Source organism: Neolamprologus brichardi, chromosome 1 (assembly GCF_056152115.1).
Source record: "Neolamprologus brichardi isolate AB-2024 chromosome 1, ASM5615211v1, whole genome shotgun sequence".
Classification (NCBI taxonomy): Eukaryota; Metazoa; Chordata; class Actinopteri; order Cichliformes; family Cichlidae; genus Neolamprologus; species Neolamprologus brichardi.
In genome coordinates this window covers 41,154,523-41,171,651 of record NC_142104.1, presented here as the reverse complement: position 1 = coordinate 41,171,651, position 17,129 = coordinate 41,154,523, and the positions used below count along the sequence as shown (strand labels likewise).

The 17,129-nt window shown below is 41.3% G+C and overlaps 1 protein-coding gene across 1 annotated transcript in view; it reads left to right on the top strand.

Moving 5' to 3' along the window:
* The window catches only part of large2 (LARGE xylosyl- and glucuronyltransferase 2), a 131,096-nt gene that overhangs the window by 41,386 nt on the left and 72,581 nt on the right, over nt 1–17,129 (top strand). Inside the window, exon 2 of the mRNA XM_087842177.1 lies at nt 12,863–12,963. The gene's annotated coding sequence lies outside the window, so the exon portion shown is untranslated. The remainder of the gene's footprint in view (nt 1–12,862; nt 12,964–17,129) is intronic.

Below are 17,129 nucleotides of genomic sequence, written 5' to 3'. Positions count from 1 at the left end.
GCTTGTTTATTATGACCAGACCCAGTGACTCAGACTCTGTATATCTCGTAAGATTCCTTGAAACTGCTTAACATCTCTGAGTCTTGGATCTGAATTTCTAACATGTCGTCTTTGTTTTGACAGAGATCTGCAGCGTTCCACAGCTGACAAAGACATATCGTCTGATTAAATGGCAGCACATGAAACTGTGGGAGCTGATAACTATGGATAGCTGAAACTCACTGAAACAATGCAAAATAAACATGAAAATGTTTATTACTTTGAGTACTTTGAATGCTCAGAGTAGAAAAGTGCTATATAGGATCTAGCCCATTTAACATTGTCATACAATGTGGTTGTAAACTGAGACAAAATGTCCATTGCCAAGTTTAGAGTTCAAAAATGAACAGGATGGGATTCAAACTGACGACTACAGGTGAGGACAAACCTATTAACTTTGTAAAGCTCAAAGCGTGTAAAATCAAGTCAGATCTGAGGAACTGGAACTGGGAATCCCATCAAAATAGAAGGAATCACGAAGACCTACACCTGAGCTACAGGTGGTCACCTACTAACCCGAAGGTTGGTGGTTCCATCCCAGTCTGCATGCCAAATGTTGTTGGGCAACATATGTTGCCCTCCAATACATACATATGAATGTCTGTGGGAATGTTGGATAGAAAGCAGCTTAGAAAAAGTGTTTGTGTGATTGGGTGAATGAACAAGTTGTGCAAAGCGCTCTGAGTGCTCAGAGAGTAGAAAAGCGCTATATAAGAACCAGCCCATTTACCATTTACCAAGAACTGATATGCGAAGATTTTGAAAGAAAACCTCAAGCAGTCGGTTGTGAAACTGGGTCTGGTTCGTTTTTTTGTCTTCCAACACTACCAACCCAAAACATGCATCGCTCTTTGTAAGAATCATTTCCAACTGAATGGCCTGCACAAAGCCCCGACTTGAACATATGTTGGGTGAACTGAAGACCAAGGTCTGTGCCTGAAGATCATCAAATTTGGAGCATCTTAAGAGATTTTTCAAAGAAGAATGGCCTAAAAACATGTGAGACTTAAAAACTGCATGACTACAGGCTCTTATACAGCAAAAAAGATAAACAACTGACTTTCAGCATCAGGGGGGCAAATAATTAGTTTTTTGTGAAATAATATTGTTTCTGTGTGCGATTAAAATATAAAAGTCAGAAATAAAACTATAATATTTGGAAAGGCTGCGTTAAAGTTTTCTTTTGTTTCGGTCCCTCAAAATACTTTTAAAGAATGACGTTTTTATGGCGGGCTAATAATTCTGACCCTATCTGGATTAGACGCAAACACACAAAATATATCTTTATGTCCAAAATGTTTCTTCCATCTTTTAGCTTGTGAGCCACACCTCCTTTTTCATCTCCAGTAGAGGCCATCATAGAAAGAAAGATTGATTTTTAAAAACACATTTATTTACTTAATAATGATCCATATAAACATTCAGTTGTTCTGAATTATTTAAAGTAAACAGACTACCTTCATAGTCACAGAGATGTTGAAAAACATTCAGATCATCCATTATGAAATAATATTTCTATTCTAATCACTCTTGCTCTTAACATTTGTATTAACAGTAACAGTATTTGTGTTAATCTTATATTTTCTACTCAAATAGATTGTCAACTTGTCTTGGCCCAGGAAAAAATTCAACAATCAAATCTTTTTTCCTTCTTTTTCATGTTGTAAGCAAAAACAAAAACAAAAGCCTGTCTTGTAAAACATTCTCCAAATGCTTCCCAAATGGCACTAAATGGTGGTCTTTCTTACTGAACATAAAGGACATTTATCTGAAACCCTAGGCTTGATGATAGACACAAAAGCGTTGACCTGCAATAATACCATGTAGAATCCACCATCGTAAATCACCAGTATTTTTGGTCAGTGGTGGCCTATAAAGCAGCCCCCATACAGGTTTCACATCAAAACCAACATTTAAAAACGGTAACCTGAAATCTGCTTTTCTAAAACAAAACACTTTGAGGGACGCAATGCATGTGTCCCAAAAATGTTTCAAATAATAGTCTGCAATTTCATTAATAGGTTCGGTGGGGTTCCAAAACAACGGTGCCACAGCGATGATGCAAAAAGACTGTTAGTAAGTGTGCAAGCCCTGTGAGAAATTCTCGGTAAAAACCAATGGCATTTCTTCAACTTACTCTCAATCAGTTCAAAAAAACCTTTCCAATTTTTCGTTCCCCCAAGTAAACACCCAAATATTTTAAACCACTTTTACCCATTTTAGTTCATCAGGTAATTTGGGTCCCCCTCTTGTCCATTTTCCTACTAACAAAGCCTTACTCTTACTCCAGTTAACCTTGGATGATGACATTTTACATCACATTTATAAAACATCGAAGCTTTCTGTTAAAGTGAGGACATTTGACTCAATAATACCATCTGGATAAGCTGAAAAGGTAAAGAAATTTAATTTAGTTTTACTTGATGTAACCTTTTTTTTTTTAATTTGACACAAAAAAAGTTCAATATTTACAGAATTAAACATAGTTGACATAACCTTGTCGAATACCTCTTTACTTTCAAAGGAGCACTTAAACCACTATTGACCATGGTGGTCAACCATTCAAAACCCTTTCAATGGTACAATAGAGGGTTTTAATCACTGAACCCAGAGGATAAACCAAAAGTCGTCAATTTATCCCAGAGATATTGGTGCTCTACCCAATCAACTGCCTTTTCTTGGTCAAGGGAAATAAGACCAGAGTTTATATCCAGTAGTTTAGAAATGTCAAAATAATCCCAAATTAGTGGTATGTTAGCTCTTATTGATCTGCCATGGATCCACAAAATTCCACAGGCAATCTATTCCTGGAGCTTTACAATTTTCCGTACTCAACAGTAGGGCTGGGCGATATGGCCAAAAATTCATATCGCGATATAATTTGAAGCACGTGCGGTAACGATATATATCACGATATATTCTTTTCTTCTGTATAACGTATTTTCCACACGATAAGGCGCACTTAAAATCCTTTAATTTTCTCAAAAATCGAGATTGTGCCTTATGTATGAATTCTGGTTGTGCTTACTGGCGTCGAACCGATTTGGGCGTGCAGAAATCTGTTAAAAAATGTTTTAGTACAACTTTGGTAAGCTGCACTGCTTGATGGATTGTCAGAGCATTACGGCTGCGGTAGTGAGGAGCTTCGCGGAGTAATCTGGGTCCAAAACTCCGTCTGCTTCAGGTCCCAAAGTCAAACAAACACTAAGCGTTAAAAACGGTCTAAATTCTTTAATCTTTAATTAAATCATCAGCGTTGCTGCTTTATCGGGTGTAACAATTAAGTTTAACATCCATGAAAAAAGAATTTATTAAATTTAACGGAGTTAGAAGTTAACAGGAACTTAGCTCCCTAGTTTACACCTAAACATTTCATACCATGTTCTGACTGAGAGACTTTTGAAACTAATTAAAACGTACAGCTCTGCTACCACTTCCAACATAAATGAAGACAGAAAACTAAACAGCAGTGGCGTTTGCAGGGTTACTGAAGTTGGGCTACCTGGTATATAATGTTGTGCTACGTGATTGCTAGCGACACAGCTATGTTAGCATAACATTAGCACAGTGAAGCTGGAGGATGAACGCCAACTTTTTTTCCACTCAATAAAAGTTAACGTGAGGGATTCTGGTGGTCAGACACAAATGCAGTCGCATAGCAGGATGCTATACATGGGCCAAACTTCAGTCAGGAGAACAACTGAGATTATTCATCCACAATACAGGTTAGTTATTAATATACTGCAACAACATGGGAATAGAGCAGCTGCGAGAGAATTCAACATTAATGAATCAATGTTACGGAAGTGGAGGAAGCGCAGTTTTTGGCTTTCCCATATTTCAAAAGTGCTTCATCTCTTTGCTATGACTGTCGGCATAATTTGCAGATGATAATGGTTTTAGCCACTGCGATGCTTTCGACCAAAACAGGCGCAGCTTGATGACATCATCAACATGTGCTATTGCGATAGAGCGATACAGTCAAAATCTCTATCGTTGGCCAAATTTATATCATTTCTACCGTATATCGTTTATATCGCCCACCCCTACTCAACAGTACCTCCTGCAGTTCTTGTAGAGTTGAGGGATGATTCAAGACAATGTTGTATTGTTCTGAAACCTTTGGCAAATTATTAACAAACTCCTCCATCTTCTATGCATTTCACACATAATTTGAAAACGTTAACGGACAAGAGCTCCCTCTGCTCTGAGCCCTGGCAGAACAGTCGAAGCAGTTTTGTGCCTCAACTTTGCCGATTTGCACCCAGAGGGGAGCATTGTCTTTGCTGATCATGACGTGACAACTGCTGCAGCAATACATCATTGCCAATAGTTGGCAAATTGGACAGGATGATCTTTCTCAAAACAACTCCCCTCTCAACTAGGCTACTCACCTTGTCTATAGAATCCAGAAACATGACAACCGCATTATTTCTCCTAGACCCTGCCTTCATGCTGTCACATTCAACAAGTTCCCCTACAGCCAAACAACACTTCTCAACCGAGTAATTCAATGGGTATTTCAATACCATGCTGACAGGAAAGGCTCCAAAAGCCTTCAGAACCACATATCATTCCTGCTATCGTACCCAGCTAAGTGCTAAATGCTGCTGAAAAAAACACCAAAAACACACCAGTGAAAGTTGTGTGAACAGAGCTAAAATGTGAATCACCACTGTAAAAAGTAAAGTTCAAACCGTTAGAAAACCTCACACTCATTCTCCTCTCCACACATGCAGCAGACGCTCATGCATGCACACCCAAAAGAAAGACGGACAGACAGACAGAACATGTTCTGTTCAGTATGACTTGAATCTGCTTTAACTCATCAGGAAAGTGTTCACTGACATCACTGATCAAGGGGACGTTATTCTCCCAAACTCTGCTATACAGCTGGATTCTGCAACCACAGGAGTCACCCCCTGCTGGCCATTAAAAAAAACTAAGGCGCTTCAGTATTGTCTACTCTTTATAGAGCCAGAAGCTACATCCATCTTTTATTCCGTCTATGATAACTGCAATCTCTCTTATGTAAGCAAAGCAGACTGTCTGGTCGAAGGTTTCAATAAAATATGGAAGTATAACAGAACCCAGCATATTCACATCACTAAGTGAGCCCCCAGCAGCAGAGGACATTGATTGCAGCTTAATCCATCCCAGTGATCCATGTGAGTTGCTTTTAAAACTGGTTTATTGTTTTTTACAACACAAAGACAAAGCCATCAAGATTACGAAGCAAGCATGGAAAAGGAAGAAACCCTTAAGCTCTCCATAAATTACCCTTTTAGTTCCCTTAATTTATTTTCATCAACACCAAAGCGTCATATGCCCTAATACATGATACATGTGTAGCAGCTAGTCAGTAGCAATATTTAAAATGCATGCTCATCAAATGCACTCCAAATCGTGACACAGGAGATTAGTTTGTGGCCATAAAGGTTGTATAATATAAATGTAGCACAGTATTCTGTCACAGTATTCTCGTAAGGTCATCCAGTGAGAGAATCTGCCAAATCGAACATGTGGCGCTACCTGCCTCAAACCCTTGTGAAGAAGCGAGCAGCTGAACGTAACCTCAGCGCAATGTAAGACTGAAAGCAGTGTGTGTTTATTTCATCGTGTTAGGGTTTGGTACAGCTTTAAGAAATGATTATGATTTCTACAAATTAGAAAGCGCTGTTCTGTTTTCACAACAACAACAACAATAAATGTTTTCATTTTTTTAAACACCAAAATCAATAAATAATCATCACAAAAGATTACGCTGTCAATATTGAACAAAATGATTGTGATTATAGTTTTGCCAAGGACTGTGCAGCCCTAGCTTGTTGCACAAAAACGGCAGGGATTTGTGTCACTTGAAAGGTTGCCTTCAGTTGACACCTACGGTTTCCCACAGTTACTTTTTTTCTAACCATTACCTCAGTCACTCTTCTTTGATTGTGTCTTGACAAAGACGTGCCAGGAAGTGGATGATGGGGACATTTCGGTCAGTGATATTCTTCCCAAAATTTTCCTCTTCCATCAGTTTTTTTTCCCTGGTCTCCTGTTGTACTCTTAGCCTGCTGCAATCCCCCTCTTTTCTTCTTCTTCTTTTTTTTTGCGTTGCTGTCTCCTTAACTGGGCTCCCCCAGGCCTGATTCTTTGGCTCAGTGGGGCTGTTGCTTGGCCGCTTTCTTTCTGTGGGCACACAAGGACCCCTGGATTCAGAGCTGACATTGATTTTCCTTTTCTTTGGCAATTTGAACCATGAAGAAAATGCAGACGCTTAGTAGTAGTATGTTTTTTTTTTTAAATGAGATCATTTAGATAAATGGCAGTAAGTCTGGGACAGATGAAGACTATTCCTATCTTGAATTCTTTAACTCATTTAACTCGATGCTTTGAGGAAGCACAAGCAAGTCAATATTGTTTTTTTGCTCATACTGCTGCAGTTTTTCCTTCTGTTAACTTGCATTTCCTTCTTGAGCTTTCCAGAAACAGCAAAACAACCAGGGTTTCGTTAGCCGCTGTTTCTGCAAAGAGCAGAGCAAAAAGTGTGGACTACAGCAGATGTTCAGGCGGGACCAGCAGTACGGGGAAGTGGCTGAGGGGGCAGTTAAAAATGGTGATGGGGCAAATTTTATCCTGCTGTGCCTATTTTTACCTTTTCTTTATTAATAACCTAGAAATATAATGGCATGTTTGACTCGATTTACCCCGGTTTATCTTCCATTATTACTTAAATTAGTACCATTTATAAAATGATCTCCATGTTTTATGCAGTATGACTTGAAACTAGAGATTCTAGCCCAGAAAAATCATCAGGGATATGTTCATGCAGGTCATACAATAGAGAGCTGAAGGTCGTTCCATACGGCTGGATTTGGGGTTTTTGCGACCCGGGGAATTGCATCCAGCTGGGTATTAAATACAATGCTGTTAATATTGTGAATTGAATGAAATTAGCCAATTCATTTATTTTGCATTAGCTCAAATAGAATCTGTACAGCCATGAAGAGCAGCCGAAGCAGAAACATAGATGCGTTCTGTCTTCTGACGCTCCCTTCAAGCACAGCGTTATGTCCAAATTCCTCGACGACATTGATCCGTATCAGGATAGCGTCACACAGTTGCTGCAGACTTGTCAGGTGCATCCGTATGAGAATCATAGAATCATACATGTGGTGGCTATGGTCACCAAATTTTTGTCATTTAATTTTTTTGTAATTGTTCGTTTAGTTTAGCATGAATCCCCTTGAAAAAGAATAGTTTTTCCATTTTTGTTTTTCTTGTTTTTTGAAAAAAAAAAAAGCTTGCCAAAAAATACTTAAACTTTAAAAATGTATGTTGTCCTTAGTCCTTCCAGTGGGCCAGATTAGAGTCTTTGCTGGGCTGATTATGCCATATTTGACACCCCTGCTGTATACCATAGAGATGGCTGTGTGGGGAAAATCTTAGTAGATCAGCAGTTTCTGAAATACTCCGACACCAACACATCTGGCACCAACAACCATCCCAAATTCAGAGTCACGTGAATTGCTACCATGTTACTGACTGATTAGATATTTGTGTTAACAAGCAGTCAAACAGGTGTACCTAACAAAGTGACAGTGACTGTATAAAGGCTTTGACTTGACCACTGTTCAGGCAAATTAGCTTGGCTGACTCCAGTCAGTTCACTGTTGAGAGTTTGCAGATCATTGTCATTTTGTAGAATTTGAAACCGCTGCAGCTGTGCTGTGATCACAGTTTCACACATCAAAGTGTTGACTGTGTAGCAAGGGAAAAAAAATTAAAAGGCTGTAAATTGGCTTCAGTGTGGTGTGACTCATGTCTGTTTGTGTCAGCAATTAAGTCTCTTCAGTTTAAATTTTTAATGTTGCCTCCACGTGTTCTGGCCTGAAAAATACAGAATTGGGAAAAAGAAGTGGTTTCAGTGGAAGTAGAGAGTCAGATTTGTGTGATACATACCCAGATAAGGTTGGGAAACATGCAGTCAGTCAGTGAACAGAATCAACCTTTTGGGTCATTACTGTTTATTGTACCTTTCTAGCTACTCTTAAATCTGCTACATTGGATTGGTTGCGCTGAACAAGTCCCTGATGTGAAATGTGACCTAGCCATTATCCTTATTTGACCTTGTTATTTAGCACCAGACCTTGCTGAAAATGGAAAGAAAGTCTGAATACTGGGTCTTAATTTCTCAGTTAAAGAAAAAAAGGAGGGGTGGCACCATACATAAAGGATGGATTTAACCTCCGGATACACAATATGAACCCAATGAATGCCGTAAATGGGGAAAATGACCCTATTTGTCGCATGATTTATGGCCTCTGTAAACATTTCTTCTAATGACTTTATAGCCTGAGTCAGAAGTTTCAAGTTCTCTTTAATACTTCAGTAAGATGATGTTCATTTGGTAAATGATGCTCCCATTATAGTCTAATGGACAATAGAACAGGGAGTGCTTTAGGATGAGGTTATTTTGTGATTGACAAAGTACTGCTATTATAGTCATACAATGTTCCTGGATTCAGGTCCACCCCTCACCCAGCATGTCCAGTCTTGTGAAAAAAAACAATGCCAAACCTGAGGTTTTAAAATAGCCGCCCACTAGCCAGTGTGTCACGCCACAGTGACGGCCATCCATCTCTTAAATAGTCTATGGTTGTTAGTTAGAGAGAGACGTAACACAGAGGACACCGTCAGGTATTGTCTGGTATTGCACCAGTGTTTCCTTGTGTGTTTTTAGTAGTTTGTGACTTGACTGTAAATGTAGGACAGGTGAGTTAAAATGACCGAAATCTGCTCTGATATTTGGTAGTTTCAGTACAAGAGGATGGAGACTAGCGGGGAACTGTTGTGACATGAGTGCAAATTAACTGGGCGAATAATATGAATACATTTCCTTCACTTCCACTGTATTTATTTTAGTTTTGTTGTTACAGCCATTTTATTTGATCTTGAATGCATTTGTTGTTTTTTATTTTAAAAAGTTGTGCAACTCTTGTTTAAATGATCAATTGTGCTGCCTCCATAGAAATTCCGTCTGTTTTTATTTAAAGGCCTCACTTAACTTATGCAGTTTTTTATAGATGTACTCGAGGCTGGTACAACACACATCTGACTTACTTGTTAATAATTTGTTTTAAGAAACTGCCATGGTTTGTTTCTTTTCCCCTAAAGCCTAAATGAACATTTAAGTTTATGTCAAGTCTAAAAATTACATTGAGTTTACTTGAAAAATGACAAACTGTCCATGTTAAGAAGCTGAAGATGTGTATTTCTGGCATTGTGTGTGTTCTCGCATGCAGGGGTCAGAAATCATCCAACAGCTATTTTTATACAGCAGGTGGGGGGACCCCTGAGGCATGCCTACAGTGGATATTTACCTGCCCCCCAATGTCTGTGTCTGGGGATTTAAGATTTGCACGTGACAGATAAGAGCAGTGATCCTCCTCCCGTGTCTGTGCACTCACACAGAGAGTATGCACCACGGTGCGTCTGCATGTGCTAAACTCTGCTAAGCCTCGGCCGTGGGGAAGAAGAGCACATTTCCTCTTTCCAGAAATCTCTTCATTGCTGTAAGAAGAATCAAATAATCAGATTAGCTAAGGCCATGCAAACTAAGCTGAATCCCTTGATTGTGTTTACTACCAACTAAAACAAAAAGACAAGCTCCGTCTCACACTGGGCTGGACTCAGTCTGGGGTAGATGGCCCCCTCCTCCTGCTCCTCTCGCCCCAGGCCGTATGGAGGAGCTTTAATGGCTGCTGTTGTTTCACACTAAGAGCCAATCTGGCTGTGCTCCTGGAGCCATCAGACGGGCTGTTAGCACACAAACAACAGCATCACTCCAGCTATCAGCTGCAGTAAAAACAGTGTGGGACCTCCTGTGGTTCAGGATGATCCTAGCCCCCCCACATCCTCACTGATGCTGGTGCAGATTAGACTGTCGGCATGCGAGGAGACTGTTTGTCACAGGTTCTGGCTAAGATCGGGCTCCGGGGCAGAATTTCTCGGATTTTTGACAGGCGTCGTGTCGCCTCCCTCTGTTCTATACAACAGAAGAGAGGAGCTGCCGTCTGGATGGAGCCCAGGCAGTGCCAGGGAGGACAAAAGAAAGACAAGATTTTTTTGTGTATGTTAATTCTTTACCCTCTTCTTTTTTCACTCGTCCCGTCTGCTTCTCTGTCCCCCTGTTTCCCTCCAGAGCTTCACCCCACAGTGTTCCCTTCCCGAAAGTCAACCATTGTAAGCCCTGCCCACAGACTTGGAGTCACGTTTTACACAACACACCTCACAGCAATAACCTGTGATGTTTTTATCTCAGTAAATCAGTCTGATTGGAAGGCACCATTGATCCATTCCAGTGCTCCTGAGCTTTTTCATCAGGCATTCTTTATGGAAAAGGCAACGATGGATACAGTTCAAACAGATCAAAAAGTCTGAAATAAACATTTCAACAAGATCTTGGGTGATCGTGGCTCAAGAGTTGGGAGTTCGCCTTGTAATCGGAAGGTTGCCGGTTCGAGCCCCGGCTTGGTCAGTCTCGGTCGTTGTGTCCTTGGGCAAGACACTTCACCCGTTGCCTACTGGTGGTGGTCAGAGGGCCCGGTGGCGCCAATGTCCAGCAGCCTCGCCTCTGTCAGTGCGCCCCAGGGTGGCTGTGGCTACAATGTAGCCGCCATCACCAGTGTGTGAATGTGTGTGTGAATGACTGGTTGTGTAAAGCGCTTTGGGGTCCGTAGGGACTAGTAAAGCGCTATATAAATACAGGCCATTTACCATTTACATTTAAGGAAAATGATATCTTAAAATGCATTTACATTCATTTTTTTAAATATTTTTTTTTATTTTTTTAAGTCGTTGTGGTTTTATTGTTGCTTGCTGATTTTTGTTTTGGCCCATTATTAAGTGCTTAATTCATTTGAGAATGTAGTTATTTGGGCCAAGGCCAAGAATAATGCTGGTCATCTTCTGCTCTTCCATTAGCAACTTCAAAGTAGCTTCAGAGCTAGTCTAGGACAGCCATCCCACTTCCACGGTATAAAAGGTCCGGTGGCTACTTTGACATCACTCATGTCACCTTTGCGATTGGATCAGACTGAAAACACAAGCTCATTGGCTAAAGGAATTCGAAGTCATTAGCCAATTTTTTATTTCTGAAACTTACTCTCTGACACTGAGGGGAAAAAATCTGTTTGTATTTTAATCAGTGTGATCCAAAACAAGTAACTGAAACCGTAAATGTTTATAGAGGTCTGGGCACTTTTGCAGCTACAGCTATTGCTCCCTGGTGGCCATTTAAGAGAATGCAGGTCTAATGGTGCAGACGACAGTCAGGACATGTTCCCCGACCCAAAGGCGCAGGGAACAAACCCTCTTGTCCACTGGAAAAACTCCAACGTACAGGCAGCAAGGCGAGGGGATACTAAGATGCCTACCTCAGCCTGCCGCCTCTCGCCAAGGGCAACTCTAGACTAAGGGAGTCCAGCTCCTCTCCAGGGTTCTGGAGCCCAAGCCGTGCATTGAGCTGGTACCTCTCAACCTCACGCGGTGGATCGGGTCCTTCCCCACCAGAGAGGTGACATTCCATTTCCCAATCGTTAGTCTCGGTAGCTGGTGATTGGCCCAACAGGGTCTCTGCCCCCGGCCGCCGCATGGGCCCACCCTACAGGTAGTAGCCCCATGTCCCATGGTCTCCAGGCGCTCGCCCTCGGGCACCCTCCCTGGGCCTGGTTCCAGGGTGGGGCTCTGGTAACCCTATCCTGGGCAGGGTGAATTGTTCCCTAGATCTTATACTCACAGGGGTTTTTGAGTCCTCTCTTTGTCTGGTCCATCACCTGAGACCAGTTTGCCATGGGAGGCTGTACGAGGGAGCAAAAGCCCCCTGGCAACATAGCCCCTGAGATCCCTGGGACACACAAGCCCCTCCACCATGTGAAGGTAGCGGATGTATGGATGGAAGGAACATTTAGTATTTCCAAACAAAAATGCTGCACTACATGTATTACAAATAAAGAAAACGTATCATGACAGTCCCCGTAGATCTCCATCAAATACCATATACCATCAGTATGACTACATATAAATTATTACCTATAAAGAATATTCAACTGAAAATAATTTATGTTCTGTGGTAAACAGGCAAATGAGATACAATCGCTAAGACTGTTTGAAAAATCCATGCAGCTGAGGGTCGTCTTTGTTCTGGAGAGTCTTCTTTGTTCTGGAGAGCTTTCAGTGCACCGGAAGAAACACTGCAAAGGAGAGGTAGAAATGACTGAAAAGATTCAGTTTAATGTCATTTGGGCAAAGAAAGAGGGTATGTAACTAGTACTAATGGCTTAGTTATTGACTTTTTTGAAAAGGTTTTGCATTTGATGTTTGAAATGGCACAGGAGTCCTTGTTGAGCCGTGTTGCTTAAAAAGACGAGCTGCTGCACTGCTGAACCCATGCATGCACAGGAAGTAATGTAGTATTTAGCCTCGAATTAAAGAAATACACAATCTCACACTCCTGTGCAGGTTGATCGACAGAGGAGACATGGTTTCGGAGCGCTGGCAACCGAAAAACCTTGTGAATTTCAACTTGAGCAATGACAGTAATGAGAAGCTCTGTCTGCTGCGTGATTGACAGCTCAGTCTGTAGCTTTTGCTGTTTGATATTCAGATGCTTTTGGTTGAGCAGCTCAGAGGAAATCTTCACTCTTTCTGTTCATTTCTGTTAAAAAAAAAGATTATTATTTAGTATCTTATAAGATTGCCTGAATATTAGTAATTGTTCCAGTCCTGTCATACAGCTGCTGTCATCTCATAGCTATTTTTATTTCTGCAGACTGGATCTTCCCCGGATGGTTCCTGTTGACTTCGACTGAAGAGCCTCTCCGTCACTTCTCATCACTTTACCCCACACGGGGATTTACATTAGCCAATCTGGTGAGGAATCTTTTTAATTAATTATTTTTGCCTGTAAAACAGCCCGTCAGTGAGTGTGTGTGGACCTGCATAGAGTCTCTGAAGAAAACGACTGAATAGTTGGTGTAAAATCAGCTGTGTGGGGACATAATAGGATTCAGTTTATATCTGATGAGATGCAGAGAAATCTTCAGAGACCAGATTCACAAATTCTTGGATGTAATCCAGAGATGAGCTGCTTGGAACTGGTGAATGTATTGTTTTGGCTCTTTGTTGATTCCTGTGCGTGTGCGTTTACGTGACTGGTTTTGTGATATTTTTTTTTCTGTTGTCTTGTTTGTGTGACATGACAGGAAATCTAAAATGTTCAGCAGCAGCAGCTGTGGTGCTTTACCCAGCAAACACCTCTAGAACATGTTGTCCCACATCACAAAGGTCACTGCATAATTATGTTGTGTAAATTAGCATCCAAGGTATTTATCCCCTCTGGCTGTCACATGGTGTTATTTTTCTTCTTCTTCCTCTTAATAGAGCTGCAGTGGAAATTATTTATGTGTGCTTGAAGCAGTTTGGGTACAAATTTAGCTCAGAGGAGCAGCTCTCTGAGGAAGCTTCCCATACGATCGATGCTGCATTGTTATATGATTTTCTGTAGCATCGGACTCACAGCACTTTGTTTTTCTTCGGCTGTTGCTTTTGAATTGATGTCTGCATATTTTTAGTCATTTATGTAAAATTTTAATGTGCCAGAATCACAACATGTCTTTGTAGATCAGATGTTTGCAGTTTTACAGGTGGCCGACTAGTGTGTTTAATTAAAAACGACAGCTTTTGAATCAGGGCCCGTTCGGACTGGGTGATGAATCAGATTTGAATTAAAATTAAAATAAATTACAATTTTGGCTTGGAGCAGTTTTGGGGTAAATGCTGTTAGGTCTGTGGATAACACAAACTGTAGACATCTTGAATCTTTACATTTAAAACTTGCATTTAAAGCTGCATTTCCCCCAAAAAGTAACAGAGGCAGCATCTGCCAACAAGGGTTCGGGTCTAGCTTTACAAAAGAAACAGTCACCAGCATAGAAAAAACTACAAATGAGATAGAAAAACTACAAATGGAAGATTTCAATTACTGCAACTGCTGTAATAGCTCTGTCCTGTTTGGAAGTTCAAAAACTCCACAGCTGAGGTTTTGCTTCAACATCTGCCAGAGCGCAACACTCTGCGTGGCCTCTTAGCACAGGTCAGTTGCATCCAGTGTCCCACAGGCTAATTAAGCCCAACCAGGATTCCTTCTAGTGCTTGATGGCTCCCTTCACCTCCAGTGTCCACCAACCCATTCAGGGATTACCACCATGACAGCTACCTTGAGGTTTGTAAACAGGGTCCATGTCCAGAGGCTGATGTCACCAGCTTTCCTCAGAATACTGTTGAAGTTGGGGTTAACAATCCTATGGATCCCAGCCTCTGCCAGATTTTTCTACCTTCTCTGTATGTTTTGGGTGTCCCTGCCCAACTCCTCACCAGCTGGTCATCAGGAGCTCAGCTCCTCTCTTCACCTAAATGTCCAGAACACACAGCCACAGGTCTATTACAGAAACAATCATCGACCTGCAACTGAGTGTCCTGATGCCACTCTGCTGTGCGCTAAAGAATGCATTTGTGTTCAGACATGGTGTTAATCAAGGACAAACTTTGATTTGCAGAGAAGTCCAATGATGCAACACTGCTCGGGTTCAGATCAGGCAAGCCGTTCCTCTAGAACAGGGGTGGGGAACTCCAGGCCTCGAGGGCCGGTGTCCTGCCGATTTTAGATCTCAGCCTGGGTCAACACACCTGAAATGATTAGGTCATTCCCAGACCTCTGGAGAACTTCAAGACATGTTGAGGAGGTCATTTAGCCATTTAAATCAGCTGTGTTGGATCACGGACACATCTGGAGCTCGACACCCCTGCTCTAGATGACTCACCTCCAGCCCTCACTGTCGTTTCCCACATGAGCATTGAAATATCCCAGTAGGACAATGGAGCTGCCAGGTAGGGCACCCTCCAGCACTGCAGCCAGCAACTTCAACAAGGCTGAGTACTTTGTATTATTAAACTGCAATCTGGATGCCTTCCATGAGCCACAGTTGCATTAAAGCAATGCTCCCATCAGAACTCGCTAAGGCTCCTCCCACAACAAAGACAAAAGAGAGATCATCAGTTACACAAAAGTGTCATAATCCTATTTCCCACCAAACGGTTAATGGCAGCAGCAAAATAATAAGTTGTTGGCTATCCCAGTGGTCTGAAACTATACAACCATACCTCATGCTCATAGCCTGACAGTCCCGATTGGACAGAGGAGTTAAATGTGGTGTGTTTCAGTGTTTTTTTCTTTTCACATTAATTAGATAGCAATAATTAAATATTAAAATGCTATTAAAAGTTCTTAAATGAAACTGCTGGACACCAGTTTAGAAGCTGTAACTCTAAATGTTAAGAATAAATCATTAGCACCACTAATCAGTTACTTGAGTGGTCTTCAGTGCCCTGACTGAATAATGCTAGACTGCACCACAGGACAACCGCCTGCTGTCTGACACCAGATTACCTTTCAGGTGGTAAATATCTCAAATCTCTCTCGCCTGTTAATGAAACAGGCAGCAGCTGCAGTAGCCTGTTGGCTATCGTGAATGATAGCCAACACACACACAGTTAACTGTCTGGTTAGGCAGATTTACATCACCAAGTTAGACCTGAGCACTGATGCACTGTTATCACATCTAAAAGACCTCATAGTACAATAGAGCATTTTAGCTCCTGTTTCAACAACATGAAAGTATTGAACAGTTGTCATGAATGTTAATCTGCAATTACCCAAAGTGGTCATCTCTCAGGTAGCGGCTATGGCTAATAAAAGAGCTGCAACATTAATGTGGGAGCTAGCTAACAAACAACATCAGTCCTGCTCCCTGACCTCTGACTATAGTTAATATAGTACTCATTTAACAGAATTAAGTTTAAGTCTATGAAAATTTGAATTTAATTAGCAGTTAGGGAGTCACGTGTCATGTGTAAACCATACAGTTATTTTTCACTTGGTCAGATAACTGACATGTTTCTATTGTTCAGATTTTTCTTTAAAAAAAACAGAGCAGGAGATGTTCACCCCTACATGTCCATGTGTGTGTGTGTAACTCCACCAGAGTGCCTGTTTCACTTTTCCTGGTCCCAAGTCCAGATAGAGGAGCAGGGTTGGAATTGAGACGTTAAAAAAACGATAATTGCTAAAAGAAATTTAATTTGTAGTTCTAAATATAAAGTGCTTTTAGCGTGTTTTTTACTCACTTCATGTCTCTCTCATGGTGTTATTTCTTTCTCCTACAACCTGGGTTACAATAACGTAAGCATGACCAATTATGGAAATTAGGCAATGGCGTCATTTAGCGACTTCTAGCGACTTTTAGGACAGTCAATAGCGATTTTCCTGACTGACGAGTTGGCAACACTGGGACTCTCTCCTGTGTGTGTTTTGTCCTGTCTGCTTTCTGCTCTTCCCTGATTGTCTATTGGAGGTTTTTTCTTCCAACCATTTATTTCCATGTACTTACTCATAAGAGGTAAACTAAAACAGAAATGAAAAGGAGGCGTTCATGACTGTTTGGCCCCCTGATTGAGCTTTTCTCCCGGTATCAGCTCGGGCATCTTCGCAGCCACTTTGATTCGTTTGCAAAATGGCTTTGCTTTCGATTAGCCTTTTTTCCCTTCTTCTTTTTTCCCCCATCTTAGAAACATAATTACCATCATGTCAACATGAAGCCCTCTGTGTTTTGTGTTCCATGTGTAGGTTTAATTTCTCAGGCTGGTTGCAGTGAGAGGAAACAGAAGGAGAACGACTCACTGAATTCTTATTTATTTATTTTTCCTCTCACCCTGATTACTGTGCCGTCCTCCTCCCTCTGCTTTACCCCGCAGGTTATTTAGAGTTTGGGAATAAACTGCCTCTGAAGTCTGTGCGAAACGAGAGGATGTGCCAGTGCGCCGTCAGCTCCGTCACAACGCATAAAGCGGTTGGATGAGTTAGCGAGGGGGTCCTGTCTCCACCTGTGTGTGTGTTCAGGATATTTCATTGAGGGGCGTAGGCGGCATCTGGAGGCGTTTCCATTCCAATTTAAAATGAACCAACAATAATTTTCCACTTG